General features: G+C 40.3%; 1 non-coding gene across 1 annotated transcript; it reads left to right on the top strand.

Annotated features, from left to right (window-relative positions):
• Positions 1-5,700: 5,700 nt before the first annotated feature.
• LOC121974012 lies at positions 5,701-5,806 on the top strand. Its single transcript, XR_006109899.1, has one exon. It is a non-coding gene; the product is annotated as a small nucleolar RNA R71 (small nucleolar RNA).
• Positions 5,807-8,373: the final 2,567 nt, after the last annotated feature.

The following is an 8,373-nucleotide window of genomic DNA, read 5'->3' as shown; positions in this document are numbered from 1 at the left end:
GGAGGGAATCGGGCGCCACACGGCCCCGTGACACGGCCGTGTGAGATTCACACGGCCATGTCCAGTTCCCTCTCTGCCAAAGCTGCACGGCCGTGTGACTCCACACGGCCAAGGCCCTCCTGCTCTCTGGAAATGCTACACGGCCACAGCCTGCTTAGTCTCTGGAAATGCTACACGGTCGTGTGGTGCACACGGCCGAAGCCTGCTTGGTCTCTGGAAATTTCACACGGCCGTGTAGATCCACACGGCCATGTAAGGCTTCTGCTCTGGTTGACTTCAAATCTTGACACGGCCGTGCGAGGTTCACACGGCCATGTCATCTTCCTCTTCTGTTGGTGCCAAACTCCACACGGCCCGAGCTCCATACCAGTGCATGGCCGTGTGAGGCACACGGCCCGGTGCTTTCTCCCTTTGTTTCCTCCAATGCATGCTCAAAGATGTAGATTCTTCACCAAATCAACTCCTGTGTACAGAAAATGCACAAAAAGCAGATCTCCGAACCAAAAGAGTAAATATGCTAAAAGGAAAGCTGGAAGTATAAAAATGCATAGATCAAGCATGCTCAAAATATGTAAATGTGCGTAAAAACATGCATAAAAGAGTATATAATCTACGCACATCACACCCCCAGACTTAAACCTTTGCTTGTCCTCAAGCAAAATGCTGCAGTCTAAATTCATATGTTCTACAACACATTCATAAAACCCAGTGCACTTTCCTAACTCTATCAAAAAGTTTCATTAACAAGCATGATCATGGAAACAAGTAAAGTATGGTTCAAGCATAAGAATCTTGTGCGCAGTGTAACTCAATACCCTTCAAGTTTCAATCCATGTCCTAGTCAAGTCGTCATCCAATTTGAAGTCCTAGTGTTCCCAGTGAACGACAAGTAACCAGTGATAGGCACTTACTCACCATTCACTTGGTTCATATTTCTCAACCAACCCAAGGTCTCAAAGGTGTGCTCAATCTCAAGAGAAGCTAAACAGTCATTTCCCCAGTAACCTAACTCGGTCTCAAAGGGGTGACTTGCTAGATTCCACTCATGACAACTATTTTTTATATCCCTTATTATTCTTTTTATTATTATTTTTTTTCTTTTTTTTATAAGTGTTTGCATTGTGCAAAACTTATTCACAAATGTACTTTTAGCACACATGTTGGGATATTTTGATTTTTCCAAATGAGCTTTAATGATTTGAGCCTCATCCAGTAACCAAAATGAAAGTTGAGAAATCACCATGGAAACCAAGTACTAAGCAAACAAGATGAATCATGACTATTTCAATGACATCAACTATTCAAGCGTCAAGCACAAGTGTAGTGAAGATAAAATCCTTAAGGTTGAACCAAAACTAAAACTCATCACCATAAGATTCTTAGCTTATTAATGCTTCCCAAGATAGAAAAAAGAACTACACAAAGTTTACTACTAGCATCATTCGAACATCATGAATCAAGACAATAATCGTGCTAACATTTCACTTGAATCCAAGAAAGCATATAAGTGAAGATTTGATGTTCTCAAAAATTTTTTTGCCATGATTATTTCAAAAACAAGCAAAATAAAGCAACAAGCAATGAAAATAAGAACCAACATGAAAAACTAACAAAAACTAAAAACTGAAAACCAAACTAAACAATACATGACACCCCCCCAGACTTAAACTTTACATCGTCCCGATGAAATCAGTATGGTGGAGGAGGTGGACGAGGGAAAGGAGGTCTACGACGTGGTTGGCCAATAGGAAAACTAGGAAAACCTGGAATCTCACCCAAGGATCTATGATACTCATATAAAGCATCTACTTGTTGGCTAGTAAGCGTCATACTCTGCATAAAATCTCTCATCCTAGCCTGATCAGTATCATAATCCTGCACAAACTCAGCCACTTGACCTTGAAAATTTCTCGTAAACTGAAAATGATTTTGTACCTCCCTAAACTGATCATCAGATAAAGAGAAGCGCCCCTCCAACATTTTTCGTTGGGAATCTTGCTTCTCATGAAGTGATTCTAGAGACGTACGAAAATCCGAAAAATCAAACCTAGAAGATCCCGTGCCATATGCAAAAGAATGCCTAGCAGGCTCCATAAAGCTAGAAGGCTGCGTGTGTCCAAATGACGAGGGCTCATGATGTGGCTCAGTGTCTCCAGGTATAGAAGGGTTATCCTCAGAATCTAACTCAGAAATCACTCAATTAGCCGGGTTACGAATAGTAGTTCGTTCAGGAAAAGGAAGGGGTAAAGGAGAACCATTCCTCCTAGGAAACGCGAAACCATTCTCATCCCGAACGATCATTTTCATAGCAAGACATGTATCAATGTCAATCATGTCATTACCATGAATTATTTCCAACCCATCAACATCAAGATTTAAATTATAAGCTATTCGGGTAATCAAACCACCAAAAACAATCGATCCCGATGATGCCCTAGCCGATCTCAATATGGTTTGAACAAAATGAAAACCAGAGTCAAATTCAACCTTATAAAGCATAGCCCATAAAGCATAAAGCTCTATCTTTTTAACCACCCCATCACTCTCTCCCCTACCAAAAATAGTTTTACTCATGACTCTATGTAGATACCTAAAGATGGGGTTTTGCATATGGGAGGCCTTAGCTCTTGAAGGCTCATAAGGTTGATCTAACCCAGTTATTGCATTCCAAAAATGATTCCAATTAAACCTTGGATCAAACCTACGAGGGCTACCGGTGGTTATTCCGAAACAAGAATTAAAGTCACTAAATGCCCATAGAAATTCTTGATTCATTAATCTAAAAGAGATTTTTCCAGAATAATCATCTTCATTAGTAAAATGGACATCCAATGAACTTAAAAATTCCAAAACAAGACGAGGATATGTAGGCAAATGTGTGTACATAATATCACTCCAATCCAAAAACCCAATCATCAAATCTACATCTTCCCTAATTCCAAGCATATCAAGAACAGTTGGGTCCATATATCTAGTACACACTATCTTTCTATTGACAAGAATTGCAAATCTAGTTACTTGATCATCATTTCTAAACACAATATTGAATTCATTGTCATTACCTTCGTTGCGTGAAGTCCTTTTGCCTTTGCCCTTCACTGGTTGTTTTCCTTTGTCCCTTGATGGCTCCTTCTCTTTGTCTCCACTAGATCCACCCCCTCCTTTGCGAAGTCTCTTCAAAATATTTGACATCTTGATGAGTTTAGAAAGGGGAAGAATTATCTAGAGTTGTGGAACTCAAAGAACAAAACTTCAAAGAACAAAAGATCTTAGGTTAAGAGAACAAAAAGTCCAAGTCTTAGAGAGGAGGAGAATCGGATCTAAGAGATCTTGAGAGATTAGAGAGGGGTTTTTAAGAAATTGGGAGAGAAAAATATGTTTTGGAGAGTCGGGGGTGTGCGGAACATGGCCAAGATCTGGCCGTGTGAGGTAGGAAGAAGACTTTCATAGTTCTCCTACACGGGCCGTGTAGATCTACACGGCCTCCCCATCTTTCCTCTCGGGATTCTTTGCACGGGCCGTGTAGATCCACACGGCCTCCCACTCTTCCTCCTCTGGATTCCTCGCACGGCCGTGTCTGGGACACGGCCTCTCCATCCTTCCTCTCGGGATTCTTTACACGACCGTGTTTTAGACACGACCTAGATCCTTTTCTCCTCGGAAGATGCTACACGGCCGTGTCTGGATGACACGGCCTAAGCACTTCCCTTCTCTGCAACTTTTTCCTGGCCGTGTATAGCACACGGCCAAGCTCCGTTTTGCACCTAACCTGAAAACAAAAATCAAAAGAATGCATCAAACTAAAAGAGATTTAGATGCAGATCAAAACTAACTAAAAGAACCCTTGGGTTGCCTCCCAAGAAGCGCTTGTTTAAGGTCTTTAGCTCGACCAAACTTTATCATTCGCTTCTTTTTCTCGCCCTTGGAGGACAGATATACTTTTCGTTTTTGTTAGGAGATCTTCTCCCAACATCCTCCACCTCATTGTCTTCTTCATTTGGTGGCCTTCCATGAGGATGGAAATTCCATTCCTCAAGTTTATAAATGCTTGACCTGCTACAAGCATTTAAAAGAGACGAGACATGGTTAGAGATATTAGATAAATCATATTCCAACTTTTCCTTACCAATTACCAAAGAAAGCTTATGATTTTTGACATCAATTATAGCTCCAGCTGTAGCAAGGAAAGGTCTTCCTAATATGATAGGAATCCTAGGGTCCTCTTCCATGTCCAACACGACAAAATCTGTGGGAATAACATTCCCATCCACCTCTACTGGCACATCTTCTATAATACCCAAAGGGTACCTGCAGGAATGATCGGCAAGTTGAAGTGCCATAGTAGTAAGTTTAATGTTTTTGAGACCTAATTTATTACAAATTGAATAAGGAATGAGGCTAACACTCGCCCCCAAATCACAGAAAGCTTTTTCAAAAAATTCTTTTCCTATGTTGCAAGGGATATAAAAGCTCCCTGGGTCCTTCAGTTTTGGAGAAGTGTTCTTCTCAAAAATAGCACTACATTCCTCACTAAGCGCAATGGTCTCGACCTCTCCTCTTCTTCTCTTGTTTGACATGAGATCCTTCAGGAATTTGGCAAATCTAGGCATTTGCAGAATAGCATCGATAAGAGGTACCTCTACACAAATTTCCTTAACTTTTTCTAGAAACTTGCCAAATTCTTCATCTTTCTTGAGCATTGTAAGTCTTTGAGGAAAAGGGACAGCTTTGCTCTGATGGTTCAGTGGAAGAGTTTCTTCAACCTCAATGGTACTCTCCTCATTAGCTTGAATCTGATTTGATATAGGAGGAGAGAGCTCTTCTTCTTTTTGTATCCCTTTTGAAGCAGTCACTTGGGAGTCTCCCAAGGTCCGTCCGCTCCTAAGCTCAATCCTATTGCAATGCTCCATAGGATTCACATCAGGTTTTCCTGGAAGTTGTCCTGGTGCTCTGGATGATGAGGAAGCTAGTTGGGCAATTTGACTATCCTGGATCTTTTGATGCTTTTCAGAATTATCCATTCTCTGGATGAGCTTTGCTATATCTTGCTTCATTTCATTCTGACCTGAGATAATTTCTTCAAGCATCTTTTCAACATTTGACTTTGGTAAGCCTTGAGAAGATAGATGTTGAAAATTTTGTTGCCCAGCTTGAAAATTTGGTCTTGCCCCCATGGATGGTCCTTGATCTTGATTGTTTCTGTAAGAAAAATTTGGATGACTCTTCCATCCAGGGTTATAAGTATTTGAATATGGGTTGTTCTGCCTTTGATTGTAACTCATGATTGCATCGCATTGTTCAAGTTGATTGATTTGTGCAGTGATAGCTCCCAATGGACATGAGTCATTTGAATGCTCTGAACTCCCACATACTTCACAAGATGTACTAATAGCATTGACCATATTAGCACTAGTCCCCATATTCTCAAATTTCTTTGTAAGAGCATCCAATTTTGCAGACAAAAGAGTGACTGCATCTACATCAAACTTCCCTGATGCTTTAATTGTTGGGTTTACAGAGGAATAGCTTCCACTTCTTTCATTTGCCCATTGATGATGATTTTGTGTTACACTTTCAATGATTTCTTCAGCTTCATCTAAGCTTTTGTTCATAAGTGCCCCTCCAGCAGCTGAATCAAGGGACACTTTGGTATGATAATTGATACCATTATAAAAAGTATGCAACACTAACCATCTTTCCAACCCATGATGTGGGCATTGTCTGAGCATACTATTATATCTATCCCATGCTTCAAAAAGAGATTCTGAGTCAGTTTGCTTGAAGCTTGCAATTAAATTCCTCATATGAGTTGTTTTGCTTGGTGGATAGAACTTATCAAGAAACTGTTGCTCACACTGCTCCCAAGTGGTGATGCTATTAGGGGCCAAAGAATTCAGCCATTGCTTTGCCCTATCTCTTAGAGAAAACCCAAATAACAATAATCTAACTGCATCTGAAGGAACTCTATTCATTTTCATGGTACCACATATTTCATAAAAGACCTCTAAGTGTTGATTAGGGTCCTCATGAGGTCCTCCACCGAATTGGTTCTGCTGCACCATAGATATGATTGCGGGTTTGATCTCAAAGTTATTAGCTTCCACTGAAGGTCTTGAAATACTAGATCGAAAACCTCTCTCATAGGGTGCTGCATAATCCTTGAGTGGTCTATTCGCCATTTTCAAATGTTCCTGTTCTTCAATTTGCCTTTGCAGAATTCTTCTTTTATGGAAAGTTCTATCAATCTCAGGGTCAAAAGGAAAGAATTCCCCTGCAAAGTTAGATCTTCGCATACACAAGAACAAGATAGCAGATGGCAATTCGACACAAAAAGAAAAATAGAAGGATCAAAAATGCAGAATTGAATTTGTACAAAAAGAATTAACAAGAAGTGAAAGTTATACAAGCAAGTAAAAACAGAAATCTACTGATCAGTTACAACTATGCAATATGAAAGGAAAACAAATGTTATGTTTAGTCTAACTCAATTGATAATTCCTAATATTATAGCGCAGTCCCCGGCAACGGCGCCAAAAACTTGTTACGCTCCGCAAGTAATATAAAAGATTATCGTATCCACAGGGACTGGAATAAGCACTAGAAATGTCTCAATGCGAATTAGCTAAACAACTATCCAATCGTTTCAAAAGCAAAGTAAAGGTAAACAAATCTAGTCTTAAAGATCAACAAACAAGAGTTTAGTGTTTTAGGTTATGATAAAGGGAGATTCTAGGAGTTTCGGTTTCTTTGTAAGATTTCTTGAATGTAAATGGTTCACCAATTCTTATCCCTCAATTGCCAAACATGTAGAAAGTTGTCGGTTCTCTCTTGCAATAGACAACCGGCTAAGGACTGAGAAATGTATCTAAATAGGATTAATTAGACATGAACCTACATTGTCCTTACACAGAAGCGCACCTATTACTATGCCTTCCTCGGATATCAACATAGAAGCCCACAACTCATTAATCTATCAAGATACAAGAAACTAATCACAAGATCCATCCTACTCTCTTGAATATTCCCATTTCCTCTTCAAGATTATCTCTCAAACGTCCTTACACGGGCTTGCACCTGTCACGTGGATCCCTCGGATGATCGAGTGAGAGTTTATCTTTACAAAGTCCACAAGAAATCCAAACAATCAATCAAGAATGAGAATTAAGCACAAATCACTATTAATCATTCAAGATCTAATTGATACAAGCAAGTCAATGTCATTGAAACAAGAAAATGGCAAATCCATTAGAGATTACATCAATCCATCATACAAATACTCCCTTAATCCTAGAATACAAGATCTACTCCATGAATCGAGGAAGAAAACCCGAAGAAATAGAAATTACAAGCATTTCTTAAGTCCCCAATCCAAGAAATCAAGAAGAGGGGGAAAGAGAAAACTTATCTACGAAGAAGCCTCGTCTTCGGATCCAATCCTCGCTCCGGAGTCGAAATCGTCGAGATCTCCCCTTGAATCGCCCAGAAATCCTCCCAAGATTGGGAGGAAACCACCAAATCTTGTTTTCTCCCAAAGGGGGAGAGATCCCCTTTCAATTCATGAAGAAAGGTTTAAATAGAGGAGGGAATCGGGCGCCACACGACCCCGTGACACGGCCGTGTGAGATTCACACGGCCATGTCCAGTTCCCTCTCTGCCAAAGCTGCACGGCCGTGTGACTCCACACGGCCAGAACCCTTCTGCTCTCTGGAAATGCTACACGGTCGTGTGGTGCACACGGCCACAGCCTGCTTAGTCTCTGGAAATGCTACACGGTCGTGTGGTGCACACGGCCGAAGCCTGCTTGGTCTCTGGAAATTTCACACGGCCGTGTAGATCCACATGACCATGTAAGGCTTCTGCTTGTAACGCCCACCCTTGTTACCCAACCAAAGGTGGCGCTACGTTCTTATACTACTTACGTACATGCTTTAGTTATAACAGCGGAAGAATAAAAACTTTAAAGAATTTAATTTATTAAGCATAATATCACATATTCTGATTTGTTCAAATGTGCATATATTGAACTTATAACTAAAAATATTAATTTGTCCGAATCGTTCTTGCCGAGCCACCACCACACACATCACTATCTGCTCCTCCTGCTGCTCCGTTGTACATCCAGCTTTCTCTTTTATCTGCGGTACAAGGAAAGTAAGCTATGAGCACTCATGGCTCAGTAAGTTCCTTTCCTACTCACTAAAACCGAGAATCATCGTATATCAAGAATGGATCAACATATCATCGTCTCAACTAATCATAACATAACATATCATTCTATTCAAACATATCATGCATATTTCTTATTCACATATCATTTCATAGAAGCATGAATATCATATCATAAAACAAATAAATCACAAGCATGAGACATAC

Source organism: Zingiber officinale, chromosome 4A (genome assembly GCF_018446385.1).
Source record: "Zingiber officinale cultivar Zhangliang chromosome 4A, Zo_v1.1, whole genome shotgun sequence".
Classification (NCBI taxonomy): Eukaryota; Viridiplantae; Streptophyta; class Magnoliopsida; order Zingiberales; family Zingiberaceae; genus Zingiber; species Zingiber officinale.
Note: the sequence above shows the minus strand (reverse complement) of the source record. Positions and strands in the feature narration are given on the sequence as shown.